Source organism: Rutidosis leptorrhynchoides, chromosome 8 (genome assembly GCF_046630445.1).
Source record: "Rutidosis leptorrhynchoides isolate AG116_Rl617_1_P2 chromosome 8, CSIRO_AGI_Rlap_v1, whole genome shotgun sequence".
Taxonomy (NCBI): domain Eukaryota; kingdom Viridiplantae; phylum Streptophyta; class Magnoliopsida; order Asterales; family Asteraceae; genus Rutidosis; species Rutidosis leptorrhynchoides.
This window is the reverse complement of record NC_092340.1, coordinates 75663773-75682323: the sequence shown is the minus strand read 5'-3', so window position 1 is coordinate 75682323 and position 18551 is coordinate 75663773.

Genomic DNA, 18551 nt, shown 5'->3' with positions numbered 1-18551 from the left:
TCCACGACCCAGTGTATACGTATCTCAGTATTGATCACAACTCAAACTATATATATTTTGGAATCAACCTCAACCCTGTATAGCTAACTCCAACATTCACATATAGAGTGTCTATGGTTGTTCCGAAATATATATAGATGTGTCGACATGATAGGTCGAAACATTGTATACGTGTCTATGGTATCTCAAGATTTCATAATATACAATACAAGTTGATTAAGTTATGGTTGGAATAGATTTGTTACCAATTTTCACGTAGCTAAAATGAGAAAAATTATCCAATCTTGTTTTACCCATAACTTCTTCATTTTAAATCCGTTTTGAGTGAATCAAATTGCTATGGTTTCATATTGAACTCTATTTTATGAATCTAAACAGAAAAAGTATAGGTTTATAGTCGGAAAAATAAGTTACAAGTCGTTTTTGTAAAGGTAGTCATTTCAGTCGAAAGAACGACGTCTAGATGACCATTTTAGAAAACATACTTCCACTTTGAGTTTAACCATAATTTTTGGATATAGTTTCATGTTCATAATAAAAATTATTTTCTCAGAATAACAACTTTTAAATCAAAGTTTATCATAGTTTTTAATTAACTAACCCAAAACAGCCCGCGGTGTTACTACGACGGCGTAAATCCGGTTTTACGGTGTTTTTCATGTTTCCAGGTTTTAAATCATTAAGTTAGCATATCATATAGATATAGAACATGTGTTTAGTTGATTTTAAAAGTCAAGTTAGAAGGATTAACTTTTGTTTGCGAACAAGTTTAGAATTAACTAAACTATGTTCTAGTGATTACAAATTTAAACCTTCGAATAAGATAGCTTTATATGTATGAATCGAATGATGTTATGAACATCATTACTACCTTAAGTTCCTTGGATAAACCTACTGGAAAAGAGAAAAATGGGTCTAGCTTCAATGGATCCTTGGATGGCTCGAAGTTCTTGAAGCAGAATCATGACACGAAAACAAGTTCAAGTAAGATCATCACTTGAAATAAGATTGTTATATTTATAGAAATTGAACCAAAGTTTGAATATGATTATTACCTTGTATTAGAATGATAACCTACTGTAAGAAACAAAGATTTCTTGAGGTTGGATGATCACCTTACAAGATTGGAAGTGAGCTAGCAAACTTGAAAGTATTCTTGATTTTATGAAACTAGAACTTTTGGAATTTATGAAGAACACTTAGAACTTGAAGATAGAACTTGAGAGAGATCAATTAGATGAAGAAAATTGAAGAATGAAAGTGTTTGTAGGTGTTTTTGGTCGTTGGTGTATGGATTAGATATAAAGGATATGTAATTTTGTTTTCATGTAAATAAGTCATGAATGATTACTCATATTTTTGTAATTTTATGAGATATTTCATGCTAGTTGCCAAATGATGGTTCCCACATGTGTTAGGTGACTCACATGGGCTGCTAAGAGCTGATCATTGGAGTGTATATACCAATAGTACATACATCTAAAAGCTGTGTATTGTACGAGTACGAATACGGGTGCATACGAGTAGAATTGTTGATGAAACTGAACGAGGATGTAATTGTAAGCATTTTTGTTAAGTAGAAGTATTTTGATAAGTGTATTGAAGTCTTTCAAAAGTGTATAAATACATATTAAAACACTACATGTATATACATTTTAACTGAGTCGTTAAGTCATCGTTAGTCGTTACATGTAAGTGTTGTTTTGAAACCTTTAGGTTAACGATCTTGTTAAATGTTGTTAACCCAATGTTTATAATATCAAATGAGATTTTAAATTATTATATTATCATGATATTATCATGTATGAATATCTCTTAATATGATATATATATACATTAAATGTCTTTACAACGATAATCGTTACATATATGTCTCGTTTAAAAATCATTAAGTTAGTAGTCTTGTTTTTACATATGTAGTTCATTGTTAATATACTTAATGATATGTTTACTTATCATAGTATCATGTTAACTATATATATATCCATATATATGTCATCATATAGTTTTTACAATTTTTAACGTTCGTGAATCACCGGTCAACTTGGGTGGTCAATTGTCTATATGAAACATATTTCAATTAATCAAGTCTTAACAAGTTTGATTGCTTAACATGTTGGAAACATTTAATCATGTAAATATCAATCTCAATTAATATATATAAACATGGAAAAGTTCGGGTCACTACAGTTTGTCCCAAATATTTTTCGAAACGGGACATCGAAAGCCTTCAATTTTGCCTTTTTCGATTTTGTCCGTTTTGAATTTCTTTCATATTTTTTGTGTATGCATGACTTAGCTCAGTACATATTGTTTTAAGGCCTATTATTTCACTTACAACGTAAATATGTATAACACATATAATTTTAAAGATAACGTCACTTCATTAAACACGCTTTTTAAATCATCAATATGCGCCGCCAAATGGAGTTACATTTGGCGGCGCATAACCTTTGGTTTCAGATTGTGCTGAAATTTCCGAGATCACCCTAAAACGACCCTAACATCAAGACTCCTGGATAGTGTCTTGACATTCGAGGTCGTCAGGATGCTGAAAAAAGACATTTTACTAATTTTTAATATTCTCTTTGAACGTTTTCAATTTATATCGTATTATTAGTTTTGTGTATGCATGACTTAGCAAGGTATATATAGTTTTAAGGACTATTATTTCATTCGCAATGTAATTATGTGTAACGCATATAATTTTGAATCTAATATCACTACCTTAAATACACTTTTTTAAATCATTAATTTGCGCCGCCAGATGGAGTACCATTTGGCGGCACATAACCTTCGGTTTCAGATTGTGCTGAAATTCTCAAGATCACCCTAAAACGGCCGAATGACCAAGAATCTCAGAACGTGCTTTCCATTCGAGGTCGTCTAGATTCCTAAAAAGACATCTTTCCTCGCAAATTCGCACCACGCACCAAACACGACTCACGGTTCGTGGCGCTTGGTGTTTTGTGTGTTTGGCCAAAATGGTAGATCTATCGTATATTTTGACTCGTAGCTCCGATTTTGTCACCGTTTATATTAGATCGTGTATTTTTTCGGGATCAATCCGTTGGCAAACCGCCTTAGGCGGTTTGTCCCAAATATTTTTCGAATCGGGACCTCGAAAGCCTTCAATTTTGGGTTTTTTCGATTTTGACCGTTTTGAATTTCTTTCATATCTTTTGTGTATGCATGACTTAGCACGGTACATATTGTTTTAAGGACTATTATTTCACTTACAATGTAAATATGTATAACACATATAATTTTAAATATAACGTCACTTCATTAAACACGCTTTTTAAATCACCAATATGCGACGCCAAATGGAGTTACATTTGGCGGCGCATAACCTTTGGTTTCAGATTATGCTGAAATTCCCGAGATCACCCTAAAACGACCCTAACATCAAGACTCCTGAATAGTGTCTCGACATTCGAGGTCGCCAGGATGCCGAAAAAAGACATTTTACTAATTTTTAATATTCTCTTTGAACGTTTTCAATTTATATCATATTATTAGTTTTGTGTATGCATGACTTAGCAAGGTATATATAGTTTTAAGCCCTATTATTTCACTAGCAATGTAATTATGTGTAACGCATATAATTTTTAATCTAATGTCACTTCATTAAACACACTTTTTTAAATCATTAATTTGCGCCGCCAGATGGAATACCATTTGGCGGCGCATAACCTTCGTTTTCAGATTGTGCTAAAATTCTCAAGATCACCCTTAAACGGCCGAACGACCAAGAATCTCAGAACGTGCTTGCCATTCGTGGTCGTCTAGATTCCTAAAAAGACATATTTCCTCGCAAATTCGCACCACGCACCAAACACGACTGACGGTTCGTGGCGCTTGGTGTTTTGTGTCTTTGGCCAAAATGTTAGATCTATCGTATCTTTTGACTCGTAGCTCCGATTTAGTCACCGTTTTTTTTAGATCGTGTATTTTTTCGGGATCAATCCGTTGGTAAATCTCCGTGGGCGGTTTGTTCCAAATATTTTTCGAAACGGGACCTCGAAATCCTTCAATTTTGGGTTTTTTCGATTTTGACCATTTTGAATTTCTTTCATATCTTTTGTGTATGCATGACTTAGCACGGTACATATTGTTTTAAGGCCTATTATTTCACTTACAATGTAAATATGTATAACATATATAATTTTAAATATAATGTCACTTCATTAAACACGCTTTTTAAATCACCAATATGCGCCGCCAAATGGAGTTACATTTGGTGACGCATAACCTTTGGTTTCAGATTGTGTTGAAATTCCCGAGATCACCCTAAAATGACCCTAACATCAAGACTCCTGGATAGTGTCTTGACATTCGAGGTCGTCAGGATGCCCAAAAAAGACATTTTACTAATTTTATTATTCTCTTTGAACGTTTTCAATTTATATCGTATTATTAGTTTTGTGTATGCATGACTTAGCAAGGTATATATAGTTTTAAGGCCTATTATTTCACTCACAATGTAATTATGTGTAACGCATATAATTTTGAAGCTAATGTCACTTCATTAAACACACTTTTTTAAATCAATAATTTGCGCCGCTAGATGGAGTACCATTTGGCGGCGGATAACCTTCAGTTTTAGATTGTGCTGAAATTCTCAAGATCACCCTAAAACGGCCTAACGACCAAGAATCTCAGAACGTGCTTGCCATTCGAGGTCATCTAGATTCCTAAAAAGACATATTTCCTCACAAATTAGCACCACGCACCAAACACGACTGACGGTTCGTGGCGCTTGGTGTTTTGTGTCTTTGGCCAAAATGTTAGATCTATCGTATCTTTTGACTCGTAGCTCCGATTTAGTCACCGTTTTTTTTAGATCGTGTATTTTTTCGGGATCAATCCGTTGGCAATCTGCCGTAGGCGGTCTGTCCCAAATATTTTTTGAAACGGGACCTGGAAAGCCTTCAATTTTGGGTTTTTTCGATTTTGACCGTTTTGAATTTCTTTCATATCTTTTGTGTATGCATGACTTAGCACGGTACATATTGTTTTAAGGCCTATTATTTCACTTACAATGTAAATATGTATAACACATATAATTTAAAATATAACGTCACTTCATTAAACACGCTTTTTAAATCACCAATATGTGCCGCCAAATGGAGTTACATTTGGCGGCACATAACCTTTGGTTTCAGATTGTGCTGAAATTCCCGAGATCACCCTAAAATGACCCTAACATCAAGACTCCTGGATAGTGTCTTGACATTCGAGGTCATCAGGATGCCGAAAAAAGACACTTTACTAATTTTTAATATTCTCTTTGAACGTTTTCAATTTATATCGTATTATTAGTTTTGTGTATGCATGACTTAGCAAGGTATATATAGTTTTAAGGCCTATTATTTCACTCGCAATGTAATTATGTGTAACGCATAAAATTTTGAATCTAATGTCACTTCATTAAACACACTTTTTTAAAATCATTAATTTGCGCCGCCAGATGGAGTACCATTTGGCGGCGCATAACCTTCGGTTTCAGATTGTGCTGAAATTCTCAAGATCACCCTAAAATAGCCGAACGACCAAGACTCTCAGAACGTGCTTGCCATTCGAGGTCATCTAGATTCCTAAAAAGACATATTTCCTCGCAAATTCGCACCACGCACCAAACAAGACTGACGGTTCGTGGCGCTTGGTGTTTTATGTCTTTGGCCAAAATGTTAGATCTATCGTATCTTTTGACTCGTAGCTCCGATTTAGTCACCGTTTTTTTAGATCGTGTATTTTTTCGGGATCAATCCGTTGGCAAACTGCCGTAGGCGGTTTGTCCCGAATATTTTTCGAAACGGGACCTCGAAAGCCTTCAATTTTGCCTTTTTCGATTTTGTCCGTTTTGAATTTCTTTCATATCTTTTGTGTATGCATGACTTAGCACGGTACATATTGTTTTAAGGCCTATTATTTCACTTACAATGTAAATATGTATAACACATATAATTTTAAATATAACGTCACTTCATTAAACACGCTTTTTAAATCACCAATATGCGCCGCCAAATGGAGTTACATTTGGCGGCGCATAACCTTTGGTTTCAGATTGTGCTGAAATTCCCGAGATCACCCTAAAACGACCCTAACATCAAGACTCCTGGATAGTGTCTTGACATTCGAGGTCGTCAGGATGCTGAAAAAAGACATTTTACTAATTTTTAATATTCTCTTTGAACGTTTTCAATTTATACCGTATTATTAGTTTTGTGTATGCATGACTTAGCAAGGTATATATAGTTTTAAGGCCTATTATTTCACTCGCAATGTAATTATGTGTAACACATATAATTTTGAATCTAATGTCACTTCATTAAATACACTTTTTTAAATCATTAATTTGCGCCGCCAGATGGAGTACCATTTGGCGGCGCATAACCTTCGGTTTTAGATTGTGCTGAAATTCTCAAGATCACCCTAAAACGGCCGAACGACCAAGAATATCAGAACGTGCTTTCCATTCGAGGTCGTCTAGATTCCTAAAAAGACATATTTCCTCGAAAATTCTCACCACGCACCAAACACGACTGACGGTTCGTGGCGCTTGGTGTTTTGTGTCTTTCGCCAAAATGTTAGATCTATCGTATCTTTTGACTCGTAGCTCCGATTTAGTCACCGATTTTTTTAGATCGTGTATTTTTTCGGGATCAATCCGTTGGAAAACTGGACCTCGAAACTGGACCTCGAAAGCCTTCAATTTTGGGTTTTTTCGATTTTGACCGTTTTGAATTTCTTTCATATCTTTTGTGTATGCATGACTTAGCACGGTACATATTGTTTTAAGGCCTATTATCTCACTTACAATGTAAATATATATAACACATATAATTTTAAATATAACGTCACTTCATTAAACACGCTTTTTAAATCACCAATATGCGCCGCCAAATGGAATTACATTTGGTGGCGCATAACCTTTGGTTTCAGATTGTGCTGAAATTCCTGAGATCACCCTAAAACGACCCTAACATCAAGACTCCTGGATAGTATCTTGATATTCGAGGTCGTCAGGATGCCGAAAAAGACATTTTACTCATTTTTAATGTTCTCTTTGAACATTTTCAATTTATATCGTAATATTAGTTTTGTGTATGCATGACTTAGCATGGTATATATAGTTTTAAGGCCTATTATTTCACTCGCAATGTAATTATGTGTAACGCATATAATTTTGAATCTAATGTCAATTCATTAAACACACTTTTTTAAATCATTAATATGCGCCGCCAGATGGAGTACCATTTGGCGCCGCATAACCTTCGGTTTCAGATTGTGCTGAAATTCTCAAGATCACCCTAAAACGGCCGAATGACCAAGACTCTCAGAACGTGCTTGCCATTCGAGGTCGTCTAGATTCCTAAAAATACATATTTCCACGCAAATTCGCACCACGCACCAAACACGACCGACGGTTCGTGGCGCTTGGTGTTTTGTGTTTAGATCGTGTATTTTTCGGGATCAATCCGTTGGCAAACTGCCGTAGGCGGTTTTTCCCAAATATTTTTCGAAACGGGACCTCGAAAGCCTTCAATTTTGCCTTTTTTCGATTTTGACCGTTTTGAATTTCTTTCATATCTTTTGTGCATACATGACCTAGCACGGTACATATTGTTTCAAGGCCTATTATTTCACTTACAATGTAAATATGTATAACACATATAATTTCAAATATAATGTCACTTCATTAAACACGCTTTTTAAATCACCAATATGCGCCGCCAAATGAAGTTACATTTGGCAGCGCATAACCTTTTATTTCAGATTGTGCTAAAATTCTCGAGATCACCCTAAAACGACCCTAACATCAAGACTCCTGGATAGTGTCTTGATATTCAAGGTCGTCAGGATGCCGAAAAAAGACATTTTACTCATTTTTAATGTTCTCTTTGAACGTTTTCAATTTATATCGTAATATTAGTTTTGTGTATGCATGACTTAGCATGGTATATATAGTTTTAAGGCCTATTATTTCACCCGCAATGTAATTATGTGTAACGCATATAATTTTGAATCTAATGTCACTTCATTAAACACACTTTTTTAAATCATTAATATGCGCCGCCAGATGGAGTACCATTTGGCGGCGCATAACCTTCGGTTTCAGATTGTGCTGAAATTCTCAAGAACACCCTAAAACGGCTGAACGAGCAAGACTTTCAGAACGTGCTTGCCATTCGAGGTCGTCTAGATTCCTAAAAAGACATATTTCCTCGCAAATTCGTACCACGCACCAAACACGACCGACGATTCGTGGCGCTTGGTGTTTTGTGTCTTTGGCCAAAATGTTAGATCTATCGTAACTTTTGACTCGTACCTCCGATTTAGTCACTGTTTTTTTAGATCCTGTAATTTTTCGGGATCAATCCGTTGGCAAACTTCCGTAGGCGGTTTGTCCCAAATATTTTTCGAAAAGGGACCTCGAAAGCCTTCAATTTTGCCTTTTTCAATTTTGTCCGTTTTGAATTTCTTTCATATCTTTTGCGTATGCATGACTTAGCACGGTACATATTGTTTTAAGGCCTATTATTTCACTTACAATGTAAATATGTATAACACATATAATTTTAAATATAACGTCACTTCATTAAACACGCTTTTTAAATCACCAATATGCGCCGCCAAATGGAGTTACATTTGGCGGGACATAACCATTGGTTTCAGATTGTGCTGAAATTCCCGAGATCACCATAAAACGACCCTAACATCAAGACTCCTGGATAGTGTCTTGACATTCAAGATCGTCAGGATGCCGAAAAAAGACATTTTACTAATTTTTAATGTTCTCTTTGAACGTTTTCAATTTATATCGTATTATTAGTTTTGTGTATGCATGACTTAGCATGGTATATATAGTTTTAAGGCCTATTATTTCACTCGCAATGTAATTATGTATAACACATATAATTTTGAATCTAATGTTACTTCATTAAACACATTTTTTTAAATCATTAATATGCGCCGCCCGATGGAGTACCATTTGGCGGCGCATAACCTTCGGTTTCAGATTGTGCTGAAATTCTCAAGATTACCCTAAAACGGCTGAACGTGCAAGACTCCCAGAACATACTTGCCATTGGAGGTCATCTAGATTCCTAAAAAGACATATTTCCTCGCAAATTCGCACTACGCACCAAACACCACCGATGGTTCGTGGCGTTTGGTGTTTTGTATCTTTGGCCAAAATGTAGATCTAACATAATTTTTGACTCGTAGCTTCAATTTAGTCACCGTTTTTTTTAGATCGTGTATTTTTTCTAGATCAATCCGTTGGCAAACTGCCGTAGGCGGTTTGTCCCAAATATTTTTCGTAACGGGAACTCAAAAGCCTTCAATTTTGCCTTTTTCGATTTTGTCCGTTTTGAATTTCTTTCATATCTTTTGTGCATGCATGACTTAGCATGGTACATACTGTTTTAAGGCCTATTATTTCACTTACAATGTAAATATGTATAACACATATATTTTTAAATATAACGTCACTTCATTAAACACGCTTTTTAAATCACCAATATGCGCCGCCAAATGGAGTTACATTTGGCGGCGCATAACCTTTGGTTTCAGATTGTGCTGAAATTCCTGAGATCACCCTAAAACGACCCTAACATCAAGACTCCTGGATAGTATCTTGATATTCGAGGTCGTCAGGATGCCGAAAAAGACATTTTACTCATTTTTAATGTTCTCTTTGAACATTTTCAATTTATATCGTAATATTAGTTTTGTGTATGCATGACTTAGCATGGTATATATAGTTTTAAGGCCTATTATTTCACTCGCAATGTAATTATGTGTAACGCATATAATTTTGAATCTAATGTCAATTCATTAAACACACTTTTTTAAATCATTAATATGCGCCGCCAGATGGAGTACCATTTGGCGCCGCATAACCTTCGGTTTCAGATTGTGCTGAAATTCTCAAGATCACCCTAAAACGGCCGAATGACCAAGACTCTCAGAACGTGCTTGCCATTCGAGGTCGTCTAGATTCCTAAAAATACATATTTCCACGCAAATTCGCACCACGCACCAAACACGACCGACGGTTCGTGGCGCTTGGTGTTTTGTGTTTAGATCGTGTATTTTTCGGGATCAATCCGTTGGCAAACTGCCGTAGGCGGTTTTTCCCAAATATTTTTCGAAACGGGACCTCGAAAGCCTTCAATTTTGCCTTTTTTCGATTTTGACCGTTTTGAATTTCTTTCATATCTTTTGTGCATACATGACCTAGCACGGTACATATTGTTTCAAGGCCTATTATTTCACTTACAATGTAAATATGTATAACACATATAATTTCAAATATAATGTCACTTCATTAAACACGCTTTTTAAATCACCAATATGCGCCGCCAAATGAAGTTACATTTGGCAGCGCATAACCTTTTATTTCAGATTGTGCTAAAATTCTCGAGATCACCCTAAAACGACCCTAACATCAAGACTCCTGGATAGTGTCTTGATATTCAAGGTCGTCAGGATGCCGAAAAAAGACATTTTACTCATTTTTAATGTTCTCTTTGAACGTTTTTCAATTTATATCGTAATATTAGTTTTGTGTATGCATGACTTAGCATGGTATATATAGTTTTAAGGCCTATTATTTCACCCGCAATGTAATTATGTGTAACGCATATAATTTTGAATCTAATGTCACTTCATTAAACACACTTTTTTAAATCATTAATATGTGCCGCCAGATGGAGTACCATTTGGCGGCGCATAACCTTCGGTTTCAGATTGTGCTGAAATTCTCAAGAACACCCTAAAACGGCTGAACGAGCAAGACTTTCAGAACGTGCTTGCCATTCGAGGTCATCTAGATTCCTAAAAAGACATATTTCCTCGCAAATTCGTACCACGCACCAAACACGACCGACGATTCGTGGCGCTTGGTGTTTTGTGTCTTTGGCCAAAATGTTAGATCTATCGTAACTTTTGACTCGTAGCTCCGATTTAGTCACTGTTTTTTTAGATCCTGTAATTTTTCGGGATCAATCCGTTGGCAAACTTCCGTAGGCGGTTTGTCCCAAATATTTTTCGAAAAGGGACCTCGAAAGCCTTCAATTTTGCCTTTTTCAATTTTGTCCGTTTTGAATTTCTTTCATATCTTTTGCGTATGCATGACTTAGCACGGTACATATTGTTTTAAGGCCTATTATTTCACTTACAATGTAAATATGTATAACACATATAATTTTAAATATAACGTCACTTCATTAAACACGCTTTTTAAATCACCAATATGCGCCGCCAAATGGAGTTACATTTGGCGGGACATAACCATTGGTTTCAGATTGTGCTGAAATTCCCGAGATCACCATAAAACGACCCTAACATCAAGACTCCTGGATAGTGTCTTGACATTCAAGATCGTCAGGATGCCGAAAAAAGACATTTTACTAATTTTTAATGTTCTCTTTGAACGTTTTCAATTTATATCGTATTATTAGTTTTGTGTATGCATGACTTAGCATGGTATATATAGTTTTAAGGCCTATTATTTCACTCGCAATGTAATTATGTATAACACATATAATTTTGAATCTAATATTACTTCATTAAACATATTTTTTTAAATCATTAATATGCGCCGCCCGATGGAGTACCATTTGGCGGCGCATAACCTTCGGTTTCAGATTGTGCTGAAATTCTCAAGATTACCCTAAAACGGCTGAACGTGCAAGACTCCCAGAACATACTTGCCATTGGAGGTCATCTAGATTCCTAAAAAGACATATTTCCTCGCAAATTCGCACTACGCACCAAACACCACCGATGGTTCGTGGCGTTTGGTGTTTTGTATCTTTGGCCAAAATTTAGATCTAACATAATTTTTGACTCGTAGCTTCAATTTAGTCACCGTTTTTTTTAGATCGTGTATTTTTTCTAGATCAATCCGTTGGCAAACTGCCGTAGGCGGTTTGTCCCAAATATTTTTCGTAACGGGAACTCAAAAGCCTTCAATTTTGCCTTTTTCGATTTTGTCCGTTTTGAATTTCTTTCATATCTTTTGTGCATGCATGACTTAGCATGGTACATACTGTTTTAAGGCCTATTATTTCACTTACAATGTAAATATGTATAACACATATATTTTTAAATATAACGTCACTTCATTAAACACGCTTTTTAAATCACCAATATGCGCCGCCAAATGGAGTTACATTTGGCGGCGCATAACCTTTGGTTTCAGATTGTGCTGAAATTCCCGAGATCACCCTAAAATGACCCTAACATCAAGACTCCTAGATAGTGTCTTGACATTCGAGGTCGTCAGGATGCCAAAAAAAGACATTTTACTAATTTTTAATATTTTCTTTGAACGTTTTCAATTTATATCGTATTATTAGTTTTGTGTATGCCTGACTTAGCATGGTATATATAGTTTTAAGGCCTATTATTTCACTCGCAATGTAATTATGTGTATAATTTTCAATCTATTGTCACTTCATTAAACTCACTTTTTTAAATCATTAATATGCGCCGCCAGATGAAGTGCCATTTTGCGGCGCATAACCTTCGGTTTCAGATTGTGCTGAAATTCTCAAGATCACCCTAAAACGGCCGAACGACCAAGACTCTCAGAATGTGCTTGCCATTCGAGGTCATCTAGATTCCTAAAAAGACATATTTTCTCACAAATTCGCACAATGCACCAAACACGACTGACGGTTCGTAGCGCATGGTGTTTTGTGTCTTTGGCTAAAATGTTAGATCTATCGTATCTTTTGACTCGTAGCTCCGATTTAGTCACCGTTTTTTTTAGATCGTGTATTTTTTGGGATCAATCCGTTGGCAATCTGCCGTAGTCAGTTTTTCCCAAATATTTTTCGAAACGGGACCTCGAAAGCCTTCAATTTTGATTTTTTTAATTTTGTTCGTTTTGAATTTCTTTCATATCTTTTGTGTATGCATGACTTAGCACGGTACATATTGTTTTAAGGCCTATTATTTCACTTACAATGTAAATATGTATAACACATGTAATTTTAAATATAACGTCACTTCATTAAACACGCTTTTTAAATCACCAATATGCACCGCCAAATGGAGTTACATTTGGCGGCGCATAACCTTTGGTTTCAGATTGTGCTATAATTCCCGAGATCACCCTAAAATGACCCTAACATCAAGACTCCTGGATAGTGTCTTGACATTCGAGGTCGTCAGGATGCCGAAAAAAGACATTTTACTAATTTTTAATATTCTCTTTGAACATTTTCAATTTATATCGTATTATTAGTTTTGTGTATGCATGACTTAGCAAGGTATATATAGTTTTAAGGCCTATTATTTCACTCGCAATGTAATTATGTGTAACGCATATAATTTTGAATCTAATGTCACTTCATTAAACTCACTTTTTTAAATCATTAATATGCGCCGTCAGATGGAGTACCATTTGGCGGCGCATAACCTTCGGCTTCAGATTGTGCTGAAATTATCAAGATCACCCTAAAACGGCCGAACGACCAAGACTCTCAGAACTTTCTTGCCATTCGAGGTCGTCTAGATTCCTAAAAAGACATATTTCCTTGCAAATTGGCACCACGCACCAAACACGACTGACGGTTCGTGGCGCTTGGTGTTTTGTGTCTTTGGCCAAAATGTTAGATCTATCGTATCTTTTGACTCGTAGCTCCGATTTAGTCACCGTTTTCTTTAGATCGTGTATTTTTTCGGGATCAATCCGTCGGCAAACTGTCGTAGGCGGTTTATCCCAAATATTTTTCGAAACGGGACCTCGAAAGCCTTCAATTTTGCCTTTTTCGATTTTGTCCGTTTTAAATTTCTTTCATATCATTTGTGTATGCACGACTTAGCAAGGTACATATTGTTTTAAGGCATATTATTTCACTTACAATGTAATTATGTATAACACATATAATTTTAAATATAACGTCACTTCATTAAACACGCTTTTTAAATCACCAATATGCGCCGCCAAATGGAGTTACATTTGGCGGCGCATAACCTTTGGTTTCAGATTGTGCTGAAATTCCTGAGATCACCCTAAAACGACCCTAACATCAAGACTTCTGGAAAGTGTCTTGACATTCGAGGTCGTCAGGATGCCGAAAAAAGACATTTTACTGATTTTTAATATTCTCTTTGAACGTTTTCAATTTACATCGTATTATTAGTTTTGTGTATGCATGACTTAGCATGATATATATAGTTTTAAGGCCTATTATTTCACTCGCAATCTAATTATGTGTATAATTTTGAATCTAATGTCACTTCATTAAACACACTTTTTTAAATCATTAATTTGCGTCGCCAGATGGAGTACCATTTGGCGGCGCATAACCTTCGGTTTCAGATTGTGCTGAAATTCTCAAGATCTCCCTAAAACGGCCGAAAGACCAAGACTCTCAGAACGTGCTTGCCATTCGAGGTCGTCTAGATTCCTAACAAGACATATTTCCTCACAAATTCGCACCACGCACCAAACACGACTGACGGTTCGTGGCGCTTGGTGTTTTGTGTCTTTGGACAAAATGTTAGATCTATCTTATCTTTTGACTTGTAGCTCCGATTTAGTCACTGTTTTTTTAGATCGTGCATTTTTTCGGGATCAATCCGTTGCCATACTGCCGTAGGCGGTTTGTCCCAAATATTTTTCGAAACGGGACCTCGAAAGCCTTCAATTTTGCCCTTTTTCAATTTTGTCCGTTTTGAATTTCTTTCATATCTTTTGTGTATGCATGACTTAGCAAGGTACATATTGTTTTAAGGCCTATTATTTCACTTACAATGTAAATATGTATAACACATATAATTTTAAATATAACGTCACTTCATTAAACACGCTTTTTAAATCTCCAATATGCGCCGCCAAATGGAGTTACATTTGGCGGCGCATAACCTTTGGTTTCAGATTGTGCTGAAATTCCCGAGATCACCCTAAAACGACCCTAACATTAAGACTCCTGGATAGTGTCTTGACATTCGAGGTCGTCAAAATGCCGAAAAAAGACATTTTACTAATTTTTAATATTCTCTTTGAACGTTTTCAATTTATATCATATTATTAGTTTTGTGTATGCATGACTTAGCAAGGTATATATAGTTTTAAGACCTATTATTTCACTCGCAATGTAATTATGTGTAACGCATATAATTTTGAATCTAATGTCACTTCATTAAACACACTTTTTTAAATCATTAATTTGCGTCGACAGATGGAGTACCATTTGGCGGCGCATAACCATCGGTTTCAGATTGTGCTGAAATTCTCAAGATTACCCTAAAACGGCCGAACAACCAAGAATCTCAGAATGTGCTTGCCATTCGAGGTCGTCTAGATTCCTAAAAAGACATATTTCCTCGCAAATTCACACCACGCACCAAATACGACTGACGGTTCGTGGCGCTTGGTGTTTTGTGTCTTTGGCCAAAATGTTAGATCTATCGTGTCTTTTGACTCGTAGGTCCGATTTAGTCACCGTTTTTTTTAGATCGTGTATTTTTTCGGGATCAATACGTTGGCAAACTTCCGTAGGCGGTTTGTGAAAGGACCCGTCCTTATCCACCTGGACGAAGTCATCAACATTTGGTCCCATTGCGATGATCGACTCCAAGTAATGTCCTTAAAATGAGCAAACGCACAGCGGAAGACTTAATTCGTACCTGAGAATAAACATGCTTAAAAGTGTCAACCAAAAGGTTGGTGAGTTCATAGGTTTATCTTAACAATCATTTCAATTTATTAATAGACCACAAGATTTCATAATCATAAACATAATACACTCGTAAGTGTATGTACAGCATTCTAAGTGGTTGAGCACTTGGTAACCATACTTAACATTTAATCAACGTCGCATATTCCCTTTATTATGAAATCTCACTACACTGTACCAAGTGTAGCCTACAAAACGAAGTACTGTGCAACCGTTGAATACTGGTCGTCCAGTCCGGTTGGGGTTGTCAGGCCCGATAGATCTATCAACAGGATTCGCGTTTACAATACCCATGTAAATAGTAGTTACCAAGCTACAGAGAAATATGCCAGTGGTACAACTCAACGTAGAATATATTTTTAAGTACTTGTGTCTATTTCGTAAACATTTATAAAAGCAACGCATGTATTCTCAGCCCAAAAATATATATTGCAAAAGCAATTAAAAAGGGAGCAAATGAAACTCACCTAATGTATTTTGTAGTAAAAATATATGTGACTATATTGAACAATGCAGGGTTGACCTCGGATTCACGAACCTATATCATTTGTATATATATATTAACACGCATAATTGAAATTGAGCAAATTCATATATATTTATTAGTGATATCATCTTTATATTAATAACTTATATGTTTCATAAATATATTCATTTAATGTATTTTAAATAAAAATATAGTTATGTTTTATGTGTTAAGTATAGTTTGTGTAATTAATAGTTATTTGATAAAATAATAATAATAATAATAATGAATAAATAAAAAGTTGTTTTATTTTAAAATAATAATAATAGTTATTATGATAATAATATTGATACTAGTATTACTGATAATTATGACATAAAAATAATAATATTATTGTCAAAATAATAGAAGTAATAATAATAATAATAATAATAATAATAATAATAATAATAATAATAATAATAATAATAATAATTGTAATAGAAGTAATATACCTATCAGAATGAGTTTGGCCCAAGTATTCGGCCCAAGTTAAAACCAACAAGGGTCCATTACAAAAATTAGGTTACCAGGTTCGTTTATATATCGTATATGTTTCTGTGGTCGGTTCTAATAGATCAAAATAGCAGAACAAGAAGCAGGAGCGAGAGTTTCAAGATTCAAGTGTTCTTTGATTCATTAATCAATAATCAATCAAGTGAAAATTCGTAATTCATCGATTCATCATCAATCATCATGGTTACCACATCACAATCGGCTAGCTGGAGTAAAATTATCAGTTTTGGGGGTTTTTCTTGAGTGGGTTCGATCTGAATCAAAGATAGAAAGCAGCAGCAGTGCAGTCGAAGAAGTTGCAGGTTTTATATATATATTTTCTTTTCTTTTCTTTATTTATTTAATTATTTAATTATTTATTTTTTTATTTGAACTGTAACAGCTGAAAGGTTTTCAGTTTTATGATGCCATCATCAAAATCGATTTGTATGTGGGGTTTTGATGGGTGTCGATGATGTTCCTTTGTGGTTTACAACTGAAACAAAAACAGAAATTCACTAAATACATTATAACAGGTTTGATGGAATTATAGTGGTGTTGGTGTCGGTTTTAGGTGATGCTAGTGATGATGATGGTGTCCCGGTTGAAAAAGAAACAAGAGGAAAACAGTATCAGTGAATATTTTGATAGAAGCATGATTGTGGTGGATCTTGTTCGGTTTGTATTCGAAGAAAAAAAAAATAGAAAACAGAAAAGTGGAAGTATGGTGGGTTCAATTGGACAGCAGGTGGCGGTGGTTATGGTGTTGTAGGGTGATGGCGGAAACTGGACAGAAGTAGCAGCATGATAGTTAGCAGTAATAAACATTGCAGGTTTTCATGGATGATTTCAAACAGAAAAATGGAAAACAGAAGTATGGTAGCAATAGTTGTTCGAGTTTTGTTTGGTTTTCTGGCATCACAACCCAACAGAAATTCGATGGTTGTGTTTGTTTTGATTTCGTAAAAAAAATCGATTTGCTTGAAGAATGAGTAAGAACAGGGGTTAACAAGAATATTTTCTGTATTATGTTATTTTCCTTTCATTACTAATTACAGAGTAATATATGAAGTGACGATTTCGGTTGTTAGATGTGATTGAGAAAGACTTGTAACAAGAATCCGACTTTTACTGAATTCGTATACAGATATATATGGCTAGAATATTCAGTTGTAATATAAAAACAAGAAACAATTTAACTAAACATATAATGGCTACAGTTGAATCGTACAGTTTAAAGACTTTGATGTCCATAATTTGTTGTTATATATTTAATATATTCGACTAGTGACGATTGAGACAAGAAATAAAATTGATGAAGTTGCTTATGATATGAATTGGATCTGTGAATATATCGGTTCTTATTTTATTTTCTTTATTATTTATTATTTATTTTTTTATATATCTGTATATATACATATTAGTATCTATTTTTCATATATAGCTATTTATATGATTATATTTATATATAATTATACATTCATCAATAATGTTTTATAGTTATTATATTAAGTTATTTCATAATAGAAATAAATATTTTATATTTCAACACATATTATCCATAACTTTTATTTAGATTCAATATACACATAATAACAATTTGTATAAAGTCATATATATATATATATATATATATATATATATATATATATATATATATATATATATATATATATATATATATATATATATATATATATATATATATGTATACTTTTACATAAATATTTACACATTGATTCGTGAATCGTCGGAAATGGTTAAAAGTTAAATGGATATATAAAATAGTTCAAAGTTTTTAAGACTCAACATTACAGACTTTGCTTATTGTGTCGAAAATATAA